Source organism: Sciurus vulgaris (genome assembly GCF_902686455.1).
Source record: "Sciurus vulgaris genome assembly, chromosome: 13".
Lineage (NCBI taxonomy): Eukaryota > Metazoa > Chordata > Mammalia > Rodentia > Sciuridae > Sciurus > Sciurus vulgaris.
The window spans coordinates 50,963,075-50,978,827 of NC_136474.1; the positions used below are offsets into that span (position 1 = coordinate 50,963,075).

A 15,753-nucleotide genomic window follows, 5' to 3' on the forward strand; every position below is an offset into this window, starting at 1 on the left:
GCTTGCCTACCATATGCGAGAACTATTTTTAGTTGCTCTGTGGATGTTTTGCTGCATAACTACTCTTAAATTTAAAGGAAGTTTAAGTTCAACTATGCTTTTCTATACTCAAATTAAAGATTAACCTGCCTTCTTTAACATCTGTACGGATACAAAATAATTTGTCATCTCCTTCCTCATCATCCCCCAAGATCTGGAATTCTTCATCAAGCCCTTAAGAGTCCCTGATGCTTTAAGTTCAACTCTGCCCTTACAGGGTATTCCTTTCATCCACTGAGAAAGCTGTTCTTTCTGAACCTTTCAACTTCTGCCCACATTAATTATTTCACTTAACATAGTTATGTACCTAACATTGTACAAGGTCCCACAGAGAGAACATTCCTAGATATCATATACTGAAGGGAGACTGTGTGTGTGGCTCAGTAGTAGAGCACTTGCCTAGCATGTGAAAGGCTCTGGGTTCAATTTCCAGCACTGTGAGGGAAAAATAATTAAGTCACTTGAGAAAGAGAAAGCTCTGACAAAATTGGTATACCTGCATAGAATGAAACTGAGATAAGAAAAAGTCAGTAAAATAACAGATAAAGCAATCTAGGTGGGGGGAAAAAAGTATATTCCCAAGTGCCAACAGTAGAAAGAAGGATTAAGAGTGAAAACTATTTCAAAGACCAACTGAAATATTGCACAGGTAGCCCATGTAGAGGAAGATAAGCCCCATGTTAGATATGTGAAATTTCAGCTACCTGAGGGGCAGCTTACGCCACCAACCTGCAGCTGAACAGAGGCTCTGGATACCTGCAGGGAAGAGTGAGGTAAAATTACAGATTTCCAAATAATCCCCCAGGAACTAAAAAAACAAAGCCATAAGAATAGATTGGTTCATTGGGCAAAGTTTCCAGAGAAAAGAAAAGGATGTTTAAAAAAAAATCAGAATAACACATGAAGCATTAAGGAAAAGAAGAAGAATAAAAAAAAAAAAAAAAAAAAAAAAAAAAAGAATCATAAAAGCAGCCAGAGAAGCAGAAACTGCAGAGCCTCCTCTTAAAGAATGATCAGAGTACTGGGGACATAGGCAGTTAGTAGAGTGCAGAATGTTAGAATGCAGCTGAAGAAAACAGAAGCCCTCAAGTTAGTGAGCCACTGACAATCCTTCCCCCAAAACTGGAGCAGCCAAGAACCAGACCATAAAAGAAGGGAGTGTAAACACATTTTAATAACTTTTTTAAAAAAAATAAGAGCTAATTGTATAAATGTATCAAAATAGATTCCTCTGTCATATATAACTAAAAAGAACAAAACAACAACAACAACAAACCAGAGTTAAAACAAGCTCCGGCTCAGAGAAGGCTTCCTTGCCCGCTCTATGTAGAGTAGCATTCAGCCACCCACTAACTCTCCTCCCTCTGCTTGATTTATTTACTTTCCTAGTATTTCCAGTGTCCTGGACTTGGTGTCTGTTTCCCCTTCAGGAAGGACAGGATTTATTCTGTTGTGTTCACTGCTGTACCCCTGTACCTGGAACACTAGCTATTTAATTTTGAATATTTATTTCCAAATAAAGATGTTCTGCTTAAAATATTCCTGGCATGATACCAGTTTTTTGTTGTTGCTGTTGTTGTTGTTGTTTGTTTGTTTGTTTGTTTGTTTTGTGGTGCTGGGATTGAACTCAGGGCCTTGTGCATGCAAGGCAAGCACTCTACCGACTAAGCTATGTCCCCAGCCTGGTATGACAGCATTTTGACCAACTTGTCAAAGAAGTCATCAGAGGAACAAAATTTTAGCTGTGACCATGAATGATACTATTTTTTCTTTTTTCCCCTAGTGGCTGGAATTGGTACACAAAAGAGGTTAAAGAAAAGTTAACACAACCATGAATCATTGCCCTAACCCTACTCTCTGCTCAGTAAACTGTCGGTCATTCCTTTACTGCACCATTCTATTCCAGTTATCACACAATTCATCTCAGGTGAAACATAACAAAATCCCCATACCCATATGGCTTTTAAGCAACTTTATGAAGACAGAATTCACGTAGCATAAATTTTACCCAGTTACAGTATAAAATACTATGGTTTTTTGTATATTCAAAGTTATGCAACAATCACTACTGTATAATTTTAGAACATTTTCATCACTGAAAAGAAACCCCAGATCCATTAACACTCACTCCCTATTTCCTCTTTCCTCAGGTCCCCTGGCGACCTACTAATCTACTTTTAGTCTCTATGGATTTGCCCATTATGGACATTCTGATGAAAGAATCATACAATTCATGGCCTTGTGTGTCTGGCTTCTTTCACCCAGCACAATGTCAAGGTTCATCTATGTCTTGGCACGTATCAGTACTTCATTTTTTTGTATTGTTGAACGACTCAGCATGATTACAGCAAACCTTGTTTGTTCATTCATTAATGAACATTTGGATTTATTTTCTGATTATTATTAATACTGCTGCTATGAACATTCCTGTGTTGATTTTTAAACACCTTTTCCCTATAAAATTAATTTTAAGAGAAATTCAACATGAAAAGTTTTACTTCTTATAAAATAATTTCTTAATATAGGCTTCAGGTTTCAAAGTTAGAAAGAATAAATAATTTCTACAAATTGAGCTTAAGAACTTTTGAGATTGTAAGGAAAGATTCAAGAAAACTAGATTAGTTTTACCTTTAACACAATTCTAAGAAAAATATCAGAAAATCTTCTTGGGGTTTATGTTGATATACTGTAATAAAGAGGGCAGAAAATGTTTTTAAAAATTTTAAACATTTAAACATATAGCTACCAAAATGGTTATTAAAAAAAAAAACTGACTACTTAAAAAGAGTAAGCTTTAATTATCCAATTTTCAATCTCTGGCAAATAAAATATTCCCTTGAAATACAAATTTCTCATGAAAAATATCAACATAAGTACATCTACTTTAAAAATTATGATTTATTTTCTGAGAAAAATCAAAGTTAAGATCCAACTTAAGAACAGGTTGAAAACTTAAAACAATTATTTCTAAGCAAGTGGAATACAGAATATCCAAGATTTAGTTAACATTTTCAATGTACCAGACACTGTAGCCTGAGGCAGGAGGATTCCAAGTTCAGCCTCAGGAACTTAGCAAGGCCCTAAGCAACTCAGTGAGGCCCTATCTGTAATAAAATACAAAAGACAGGGCCTCGAGATGCGGCTCGGTGATTATGTGCCCCTGGGTTCAATTCTTGGTACAAAAAAAACAACAAAAAACAAACTTTTACTAACTAACTCAAATCTTCACAAAAAAATCTTATGGGGTACTCACTATTATTAACACCTCTTTTTAAAGGTACAGAACCTGAGGCACAAAAGTAAATGTGTCACAATATTAATATATATCAAAATACAGCAAGTACAAAAGTACACCACAACCTACTACACAAATTCAAAGTTCAACCTGCAATGAATCCCAACAGTAAACAAGTCATACTCAAGCCCACAGAACTTCTATGAGTTTTGAAAAATGCCATTCAAACGTTAGATTTGAGATACAACTAGTATAAAAGGCAAATATCAAAACAAAGAAAAAAACAGGAACTTGCAGGATACAGATGTTAAAAGAACTATAACATCCTCAGAGAAATGAGATGTTTCTTCAATAACCAAGAATTGAATGCAATGAAAAGGGACACTCAAAAAAAATTCTAATTCTTGAGAAATGACACTGTCAAAGTTAAGTTGTGTACATGTACAAATATGTAACAATAAATCCCACTGTTGTGTATAATTATAACACACCAATAAAAAACATGGGAAAATATTTTAAATTCTTAAAAATTAAAAATGGCAAAAATAGAGGGCTGTGGTTGTATCTCAGTGATAGAGCGCTTGCCTAGCACATGTGAGGCACTGGGTTCAATCCTCAACACCACATAAACATAAATAAATAACATGAAGGTATTTTAAAAAATGGCAAAAATAAAAATGCAATGGAAAGATTAGAAGATAAATTCAAACATACCTTCTCAAAACCAGAGGGAAATCTAAGAGGAAATAAGGAGGGAAAAGGAAAAAGCAGAGGATTATTCCTGAAGGTTTACTAGTTGCCCAACTAGAGTCCATAGAGAGAAAATTGAATACATTTCTAAACAGAAGAAAATATTCCAAAGGTAAGGGAAGCAAGTTTCTAGACTGAGGCAATGGAATCCTAGAAGGGACCCCCTGAGCCCCACCCCTGGTACCTGCCCTGTACAATCCTCAAGACTGGGATTTTACTTCTATAAACAGGTCATGTACCTGGCACAAGTGACTTTCATGAAGACTGTCCTGGACAGAGAGAACCTATTCAAGTGAGCCCTCAAAAAGAACTGGAAACTTCCTGGCAAAGAGTGGACGTGTGCAATACCCCACGGAGCAAAGACCTGAAGGTGGCCTGTATAAGTTGACAACAATTCCCAGCCAACAGGGACTTCAGTCCTGCAACTGCAGTGACTCCTCCAACAACCTAAATATGCTTGCAAGTGGTTCCCAAGCCCCAGAAGAGAGCACAGTCCAGGTGACACCTTGATTTCAGTCTTGTGAGAAGCTGAACAGAGAATCTAACCAGGTTGTGCACAGAATTCTGACCTCCAGAACTGTGAAATAATAAGAGAGTGTTGACTTAAGCCTATAAGTCTTAATAATGTATTATTTAACAACAGAATACTAATATAGATTTTAAATTCTAAAGGTAAATACAGTAAAATTGTAGGACATTAACAGCAAGGACAGATCCTATCTCACCCCTAACTATACTTTCCCCTGGGCATAAGGGTGCCTAGAATACTAGGCTAATTCTAGCTCATGGGCTAAGGAACTTTTAGCCCTCTGTCAAGTAACATCAACTTCAAGGAATCTTCTACCAGAGGTAGTTGAGTATATATATTCTTTTTTTTTTTTTTTTTTTGCCTCCTCTAGCCTGATTCCTGGAATTGAGAGCCTCTCACACACTGGATAATATAGTCAAAGTCACACATAGTAGAACAAGATAAAAGAATCTTGAGTATTTGCCACCTGCCCTAGACTACCTACCTGAACTTTTACTTGAGAGAAAAACAGATTAACAGATTAAGTCACTAATATTTTAGGTTCTCTGTCATTGTAATTTCAGCTGAAATACTTCCAATGATTAAACGGCAATCTGGTAACACACACAGGACCAGAAATTAGAACAGTTCTAGACTTCTCCATAACACTGAAAGCTAGAAAACTGACACAATGCCTTTAAAATTCTGAAGGAAAGTGATTTCTAACAGAAATCTCCACACTGACAAACTATCACTCAAACACACAGGTAAGAGGTATTTTAGACATATGAATTCTCAAGAAATTTGATGTCCCAGGCAACCTTTTCCAGGAAGCTCCTAAAGACTGCCTGAGAAAGACACGAGACACAGGCAATCTGATACAGGGCAGTAGTGAAGAGGACTCCCAGAATGACTGAGAATTATAGTTCGTGAATGACAACCATGTGCATGGCTCTGTAGTCCAGGTGAGAGCAAGAGCACACAGGGAAGCCCAGTGCGGTGGTGCACACATAGAATCTCAGCTACTTGGGAGGCGGAGGAAGGAGGATCACAAGTTCAAGGCCAGCCTGGGCAATTTAGAGAGACCTGACCTCAAAATTTTTAAAAAGAGCTGGGGATGTAACTCAGTGGCAGAATGCTTGCTTAATATATGCAAGCCCCTGAGCTCAACCCCCAAGTACCCATGCGTGTGCACATGCACACACACAAAAAAAGGGACACAAGGAACCAGGAGAGCAGCTGTTCCAAGAAGTGATCATTATATGACACATATATACGTTTTATACACACACACACATGCACACACACACACACACACACACACACATCTGTAAAAAGAACTTTGGAGTTCTTACAAAGAGTTTAATAACTATATAATAAGAAAAAGTAACGAGTGGAATCCAACATAAATATTAAATTCAGAAAAAAATAGAAAACAAATAGAACATTATGTAGCTTAAACTAGCATAGTCATAAATAATGTAAACTCAATATTTACTTAACCAAAACCTAATAACTGAATCAGAGAATGAGAAAATGAGAAATGGTGAAGTAGTTTGAGCAGGGGTTAAAGAAAGGAGAAACAACAATGAGAACAAAAAGCTTATCTGCCACAGATAAAGCAATAGAAAAAGAAAATCAAGAATCAGTGACAAGGCTAGAGATGTGGCTCAGTAGTACAGCACTTGTCTAGCATGAGTGAGGCCCTGGGTTCAATTCTCAGCACTGGAAAAAAAAAAAATGGTGACATAAGTTTGTTACTTATAAACATGGAAGTAAAAAAAAAAAAAAAAAAAAAAAACCTGAGTGGGCAGTCATGGGGCAAGGGTCATAGGCTTTTCATTTCAAAGTTTATAATATCTGACCCTCTAAATTGAATACATAAGCATGTACGCAGAGATTTTTCAAAGAGACAACTCTCTAAGTCTTAAATACAAAACACTTAAAAATATTAACCACTAGGTGCAAGGCCCAGGAACATGATCAACTTAACTATACGCTTAATTAATAATGTCTATGAAGTTACCACAAGAAAAGACTGTATCCCAATTAAGAGTATGGAGGGGCTGGGGATATGCTCAGTTGGTAAAGTGCTTGCCTCACATGCACAAGGCCCTGGGTTCAATCCACAGCACCAAAAAAAAAAAAAAAAAAAAAAAAAAAAAGAGTATGGAGAACCTAGAGAATGGAGAAAATCTTTGCTAGCTACTCTTCTAACAGAATATATAGAGTTCCAAAAACTTAACACCAAAATAACAAATAACAACCAATAAATAGGTAGATGAACTAAGGAGATGCTTCTCAAAAGTAGTACAAATGACCAATACAAACATGAAAAAATGTTCAACATCTGTAGCAATCAAGGAAATGCAAATCAAAACTAGGCATGATGGTGCACACTTGTATCCTAGCCACTTGGGAGGCTGAGACAGGAGGATTACAAATTTGAGGCCAGTCTCAGCAACTTAGCAAGACCAGGTCTCAAAACAGGACTGGGAATGTAGCTCAGTGACAAAGCAATCCTGGGTTCAATCCCCAGTACAATTAAAAAAAAAAAAAAAGAATACAAACTATAATAAATTCTGCAGAGGATGCGGGGGAAATGTACACTTTTACACTGTTATTGAGATTGTAAATTAGTACGACCATTATGGAAATCAGTATGAAGGTTCCTCAAAAGACTAAGAATTGACCCAACTATACCACTCCTCAGTATTTATCCTGAAGAATTAAAATTAGCATACTATAGCAAAACATGCAGCCCATGTTTATAGCAGCCCAGTTCACAATAGCCAAATTATGAACCAATGTAGGTGTCCATCAATGGATAATGGAAATGTGGTATATATACACAATGGAGTTTAATTCAACCATTAAGAAAAATGAAATTATGTCATTTGCTGGTAAATGAATGGAACTAGAGAACATCACGTTAAGTGAAATAAACCAAACTCAGAAAGTCAAGAGTCATGTTTTCTCTCATCTGTGAAAGGTAGAGGGAAAAAATGGGGAAAAAACTGGGGAGGATCTCATGAAAATAGAAGGGACACCAGTAGAATTGAGGAAGGGGGTGGGGTGGGGTAGGGAGGAAGGGAAGGAAAGAGGAAACAATGGGGAACGAAATTGAACAAATTATACTGATATCTTGTTACAGATAGAAATATGTAACAATGAATTCCACTGTTACACATAATTATAATGCACCAATAAAAAGGAAAACAACAGAACTTCCAGATTCCACCTAGGATTTAGAAAACTGGAAAGAGCATCAACTCTAATAACAAGAAAAATGGATAATGTAAAATATTACAATTCTTTTTAAAAAATAATTCAGTAAGGTGATCCATAGTGCTTGTACTGCCTCAAGGTATAAAATTGCAGGGCAAATATTCTAGCATACATTCCTTCTTCAGGAAACCAAAGAGAAAAATGACACTAAGTGATCCATGTTAGCTCTCCAAAGATTGGCTTGGAAAGACTTTAATCCTTATCCCCTGCAAACTCTTATTTTTTATAAAATATTATAATTCTTGAGACCACGAGAGTACTGAGATTTCAGGAAAACCAAGGAGGCTGAAAGCTAAGCAAAGTTCTTCCAGGAGAGCTCACCTGTGGCAGGTCTGGGGGAGTGAGTCCAGCCTCAGACAAGGAGATACAAAATGCTGTGAAAAAGGAGGATCAAAGTATTATCTGCTACCATTTCTCATTTGATTCTGCCTTAGGAAAGCCACATTGTTAACCCTTCCATAACTCTCAATGCTCCAACCTTCCTCCTCCATACCTGCTGCTCATTACTGCATCTACCTGGCTTCTCATGGTTAGGTGCTATCTTCTGACCACTACTGTTTTGGAACCCTGATACCAGCCCTCACTATGATCAGTGAACTCCAGTCAGCTGAGGCATCTATCTCACAGCAGCCCCAGACACAAAGGGCAGTCCTGAGGAGATTCTCGGTAGTGTTGGTGCCTTCTCTTTATCTCTGCTGCTTTGGTAAGTGACATATCCACTAGACTGTTCTGGGGCACATAATTACCTGGCATGTTTTCTGGTCTTACATACTGCATCTAATTGCATGCTCTCTGCTTTAAAACTGTTCTGCCATGGTAATTCTTGCATCTTGACATTCTTCACAGGAGTCATTACTTTTTCCACACTGCTAGAAACCATTCCTGTATAACTCAATTATACCATCAGAATAAATTAATATGAATATTTGAAAGCTGAAAATAGTTGCCCCAATAAAAATTATGATACTTAATTCAGTTTCTGGACCTAAATGAACTTTAAAATGAGAACTTTTTACTGAAGGAAATACCCAATCTGTAATATTAAAGAAAACATTACACACTGTTCCCAGGCTACTCCCAAAAGGACCAAAGGTCATGTACTTGAGTAACCGATGCTGGGGAAAGGGTGACACTCAGACATTTCTGGTGACATTATTGCCAAGAGACCAGAAGTATCATGAGGCCCCTTTGTTGAAAGCAAGATAATAGATGGCACCGCACTTCAGGTCTTACACTGCATGTACCAGATCCAAAAACACACCCAGTGGTCATTGCTCCAGTACCTGAACATAACACTGGAGTTATGTCTTAGATGTTGACACACCCTAACATTGCTTCATTGGTCTACAACCAAAAAGAAGACTTTAAAACTATCCTCCTCATAAAAGTTTGGCATGGTGGTACAGCTGTAATCCCAGAAACTCAGGAGGGTAATACAGGAGGATTGCAAGTTCAAGGCCAGTCTCAGAAACTTAGCAAGACCCTATCTCAAAATAAAGAGGGCTGGGGATATAGTTCAGTAGAGCATGCCTAGCTTCAAACCCCAGCACCATAAAAAACTAACATTCCCTCAGACACTGTCCAAGAGAAATCAAAATCAATAACCTGTGGGGTTGAATGGCAAAAATTAGTGCCACCCTTAAAAGCCTAGAAGAATGGGATGGTGACATTTCCTATCATATTTCCATTTAATTCACCTGTTTGCCATTGAAAAAGCAGAGGGAAGGTGAAAGATGACAGGGGACTTCTCATAAACTCAACCAAATTGTACAACCTCAATTACAGGCATTAATACCAAATGTGGTATTTAATAGAGAAGGTTAATACTACCTTAAGTACACAGCATACACAACTAGTATGTCAAACATTCTTTTTTATTTTCATCAGAAATATCAAGAATAGTTTACATTCACAGGAATAGCATTATACACTTACAGTTTTGCCTCATACTATCTGGGCATCCACTTAATTAATGACATCATGCCAATAAAATTAGACGAGCAAGAAAAGGCTAGAATGTTGAAAGTCTTGCTGAGACACACAATGCAGAGGTAAATATTAGGAAGAATTTGGAGTTTCTCTTATGTCAATAAATTTTTAGGAGTTAAGTGAAAATAGCTGGGGATGTGATGGAGTACTTGCCTAACATGCACAAGGCCCTGGATTTGATCCCAGTACCCCAAAAAAGAATATTATACCTTGCACTTCCCTTAACTGAAAAGGGAGTACTATGGCTTCACTAGGTTCTGGGACAGCATATTCTATACATAGAGATTATGCTCTAGGATGCACCAAAGGCTGCCTAGACACTGGGCTTGTTGTCAAAGGACCATAAGGCAAAAAAAAAAAAAAAAAAAAAAAAAAAAAATTCACCATATTAGCAGAGGTAATTGGACCTGGTCTTCAGAAGGAAGTAGGATTGAACATAAAGGGAACAGATGACATGCTTAGGTGTCTCCTTTTATTCTCTTATCCAATTTTGCCAGTAAATGAACAAGTGCAGCTTCCCAATCTTAAAAGGGCCTAATAACCAAGAGGCTCAGAATTTCAGGGATGAGGGTCTGGGTCACACCACCAGGAAAGCCACAAAGACCAAAAGGTATGCCAGCAAGGTTTAAGGAGAATTGAGAATGGATAGTAGAGCAGGGAGAAAATAATTCATTGGTGGCAATAGGAGCTATAGGCCCCACTAGTGTTCTTCTAAGCATCCCCCAGGAGGACAGGCCAACTGGCATCCTGAAAGAGCTTCTCCCAGAAACATATAAAGAAGTCGATGTAAGTGGAATAAAGGGTGGGCTGTGACAGAAGCTGTGATATACTGCCAAGATCGCCCTTCAGGAATAAATACTTATTATTCCAAGTACTGGGAGTGGTTAGGAGGCAGCCTTTAGCCAGTTACCACTTCAGAGACTGTCACAGCTGAAGAGAGTCACCTCATGTAAGGTCACACCTCCTTCCCAGGATAGCCCGTATCCAGTGACTGACTGACCCAGGAACATAAAGGCCCACTCCCAAGTGGGGACAACTTCGTAGGCTGGCTCTTCTGCAGAGCTCTCAGCGCAGTGGGTGAGGTATACCTTGACACTGCCTTGCACTTGGCTCTAGTCTCTGCCCACTCTTGCACCCATCATAGGTGTGATCTAGCAGTACTTGACAGACCTGCTCCATATCTTTCTCCATCTCAACTGACTTCTAGAGAACAAATGGCAATATTCCTATGTGTGTTTCAGGATAGCTGTCAATAAATGAAACACATGTCAAGTTGTTTGGCAGTACCTGACCCATAGTAGGTATCATAGGGAATCCTTATACAAATCTCCAGAATACACATGACTTCTGTAAGTTAGGTGAGAGAGATGGAATTTCCGAGGCACAGGAAGCATTTGTTTTGAATATTCTCAATCCCACTAAAAAAATAAATTTCAATACTACAATACAAATATTTACTATGTTGATTGTATCCCTATTTAAAACTGATTTTAAGAGCCATAAAAACTTCAGAATTCTAACTACACTGAAAAATAAAGCTAAAGAAAACATTCAAAAGTTCTGGTACACTGAATTTTATTAGTGAACAGTAGAGGCCGCTAATGTACCAAGAAATGTCCTCAGTTCCCTCATAAAATTTGGGGAGCTATATTTTATACAATCCAGAGGATAAGAATTTAAAATGCTTTGTAAAAAACAAAATCCCCTTTCAACTCAATGATATAGTTATTAAATCAAAGAATCTCAAGATGATAAGATTACATTACCATAAGAAAATCTGATACCTTTCATAAGTACAGTCAGAGAGTAAACTTTTTGCATTTTTTTTTTTTTTTTTTTTGCTTTTTGTGGTACAGGGAACTGAACTTAGGACACTTTACCACTAAGCTACATACCCAGCTCCTTCTCTTTATTTTGAAACAGTGTCTTGCTAAGTTGTTGAGGCTGGCCTTGAACTTGTAATTCTGCTGCCTCAGCCTCCCAAGTAGCTGTGAATACAGGCCTGAGCCACTGCATCCAGTTAATCATGCTTAATTATTAAGCACATAAAATTTTTTTTAAAAAACTGCCTTAGCTCTTTTTTTTCCCATAACTTTATTTAGTTTTGTATGTGGTGCTAAGGATCAAATCCAGTGCTCACATATGCTAGGCAAGTGTTCAACCACTAAGCCACAATCCTGTCCCTAAGCACATAAATTTTCAAGCATTTTTATATGACACAAAACATTTAGCCTGAGCTGAATGTTATCTTCAGATACAACAGATAACAAAACACGTACTAACACAACAAACTAAGGCCCAATTTAGTATGGTCTCCTGTTCAAAGTACCAGAGTAACAGAAATAGCCAAATAAGAGCCAACCGTTTTTAATAATTGCTTTGATCCATGTAATCACAGAGATGGGTAGTAAACTTGCAGAGAAGACAAAAAATGAATTGCGCTAAATCCTTGAGAACAAGATTATACTCAAGCTAGCAAGAAAGTTAAAACACACAGAACAGTAACTCTAATGTCAAAGTATAAGGTGACTGAAAATATTATGTGTCCAGGAAATCTGGAAAAGCACAGCTTCTTTCCAACTGCAAGAAGTCAGAAAAAATTTATGGCAATTGTTCTTGGGTTATACTATTTTTAAAAATGGGTATGTATGGTAAATAGATGGCACTAAAACATTCTGCAGTCCACAGAAAAGGATGAGAAGTTCAAGGCCATTAAGGGAAATGGCAAGTGGTTCACATATGTGTTATGCAAGTCAATTTGCAGTTCACTTTTGAAACCCGAGTTGAGCATAGCAATTAATCTACATTTATTGTTAGTTGTTTTCTTATAAGAAGTACCATTTTCTCACCTTAGTAAGACTTCTTATCTGATTCACAAGTATCAACTTAGGGATAGGCTGGAAATGACGTGAAATTTACTAATTCAAAGATACTCAGGCCAGGTGTGGTAACACATTCCTGTAATTCCAGCAACTTGGGAGGCTGAGGCAGGAGGATGACAAGTTTGAAATCAGTTTCAGCAATCAAGGGAGGCCCTAAGTAACTTAGCAAGACTGTTATGGTTTAGCTGTACCCCCCAAAAGCTCATGTGTGAGACAAAGCAAGGAAGTTTAGAGGTGAACTGATTGGGTTATGAGCATCTTAACCTACCTCATCAGTGAATTAATCCCCTGATAGGGATTAAGTGGGTGGTGACTGTAGGCAGGTAGGGTGTGACTAGAGGAGGTGGGTTATTGGAGGTGGGTCCTTGGGGTTTATATTTTGTCTGTGAGGATGCTCTCTCTCTGCTTCCTGATCATGTCCTGAGCTGCTTTCCTCCACCACACACACTCTTCCCACTGTGATGTTTTGCCTCACCTTGAGCCCCAGAAGAGAGCCAGTTGTCTGAGATCACAGCAATGAAAATATTGACTAAAACAGAGACCCTGTCTCCAAATAAAAAATAAAAAGGGCTGGGGGGGTGTAGCTCAGTGGTTAAGCACCCCTGGGTTCAACACACACACACACACACACACACACACACACACACACACACACACACAAAAAAGCACCTTAGAATATACTTACTGGGTCAATGCAAGATAATTTATAAAAAATTAGTTAAATCTAGTCATTAGAATAATGAAAAGTGAAGCAAAATCGTAATATTCATTCTGTAGCTTGTAATGAAATACATAAACCTTTCAATTATGTGATTACAAAATATTCTTTAGGAAATGGGCATGGTGGTGCATGCCTGTAATCCCAGCAACCTGGGAGGCTAAGGCAGGAGAATTGCAAGTTCAAGGTCAGACTCAGCAACTTAGCAAGACCCTAAGCAACTTAGTGAAATCCTGTCTCAAAAGAAAAAAAATTCAGAAGGCTGGGAACATGGTCCAGTGGTTAAACAACCCTGGGTTAAATCCCCAGTACTAAAAATAAATAAATAATCTTTAGGGATCATGTTGGACAACAGTCAATTATCAGAGTAAACAAAAATACTATCTCATAGTTGATTTACTACATCATTTAAATAATCAGAAAAATCACAAAAATGGAGTGAAACAACTTTTGGTTGTGGTGGCATTTAGAGCTCAGAGGACTGTTATCCTGAAAAATGAGTACAAAAAAGGCAAAATCATCAAAACTAAGCATATCTGTAGTGCGGGATAGCCACTAAAGAAACTATAAACCAAGAAAAGCAGTTATTCCACAGGAACTGCTAGAACTTAGGTTAGAACATCAGGAGTCATTAGCTTTCTAGCCACAGGCAGTTAACTCTTCCCCACTTGCCCAAAGATGTTTGCCCAGGGAAGGGCTGGCAGTGACAGCCAGTAGCTTTCCTGCCAAACAGAACCGACTTGATTTGAAACAAAAGGCGAAAACCTAAACCAAAAGACATTAGGAGTAAAAGTAGCAAACTCCATAGGAAACAAATGGGAAAACCTGAATAACTAGTAGCATGGGTTGCTTTCCCCATTAGAGTGCAAACGATTCTATTGTAACAAATTACATAAACTTGGTGGTTTAAAACAACAGGAATTTACTATCCATACTTCTGTATTTAAAAAAAACCTGAAATGGTGCTCATCAGGTAAAATCAAGGTATTGCTGGTTCTTTCCAGAGGCTCTGTGGGGGGATTTGTTTCCTTGTTTCCCACCCTCTAGTGGCCATCAGCATTCCTTGCTTGATTCATAGCCCCTTCCTCCACTGCATCTAACTGGCCACATCTCCAATTCTGACTCCTCTTTTGCCTCCCTCTTGAACTTCTACGAATTTCTGTGATTATACTAAATAACCCATAATAATCTTCCTATCTGAAGATTAGCCAACTAGCAACCTTGATGCTATCTGCAACTTTAATTTCCCCTTGCCACATGACTGAACATATTCACAAATCTCAGGAATTAAGATATGGACATCTTTGGGTACCATTACTCTGCCTCCTATACAGACAAAAGAGCCTGATATCTAACAGGGAGATCTTAGAAAAGAAAGAACCAGAGGAGGAGTAGGTTAGATTCACACACACACTCAGCTGCTAGGAAACATCACTCATGTGCCGGAGATATAAGAGAGCACTCTTCAGAAATTCAGAGCAGAGGCAGAACTGGGAAATGCCTTAACTCTGAAAGCATTCTCCAGTCTAAAAACAGGCCCACAGTCAGAAAGTTTGAGTTACCTATGGGACTGAGCATTTAAGACCATTAGTACCCAAACACTGGCTGACCACTAAGCTATGTCGATGCAGGGGTGCTGGAAAACTATATTAACATATTAAAATATACTAACTGAGCAGAGATATCAGCAGGCTAGATGCATTCCAAATTCCACAGATTAGGGCCAGGTCAGTTTTTAACAAAAGCAGTCAAAGACCTTTATGTTCCCAAAGAAACTTTCTGGGGATAGAAATATCCTAAATGTCAACAATGCTGAGAAAAATTAAAGCTCTAAAAAATAAATGAAGATGCATTTCAGGTTCATAGACTAGCAGACTCAAAATTGTGAAAATGGCAAATCTCCCTAAACCAATCTATAGATTCAAGTAGGTATTAAAATTCCAGTAGGCATTTTTATAGAAATTGACAATTCTAAAATGTATATGGGAAATACAAAGGACTGAAGTAGTCAAAATAATTTTTAAAAACACTGCTGGAGAATTTATAATAACACCTGACATCAAAATAATTATAAAGTTACTGCAATAAACTGATGTTAGGACAGACATAGAGATCAAGGAAGAGAATAGTAAAAACAGAAATAAAGCCTCACATTATGATCGATTAATTTTCAACAAAGTGAAAAGCTGGTCCTTTCAATACATGGAGAACAGATAACAAAATGCAGTGTATCTGTTCAATGGAATATCATTCATGCACAAAGAGGGACAAACTACTGACACATGCTACAATATTATGATCCTCAACCACATTATGCTCAATTAAAGAAGCCAGACAAGTCCAT

The 15,753-nt window shown here is 37.8% G+C and overlaps 1 protein-coding gene across 4 annotated transcripts in view; it reads right to left on the reverse strand.

The window, feature by feature from the left end:
- OSBPL1A (oxysterol binding protein like 1A) overlaps positions 1-15,753 on the reverse strand; it is a 200,196-nt gene that overhangs the window by 163,079 nt on the left and 21,364 nt on the right. The window lies entirely within an intron of this gene.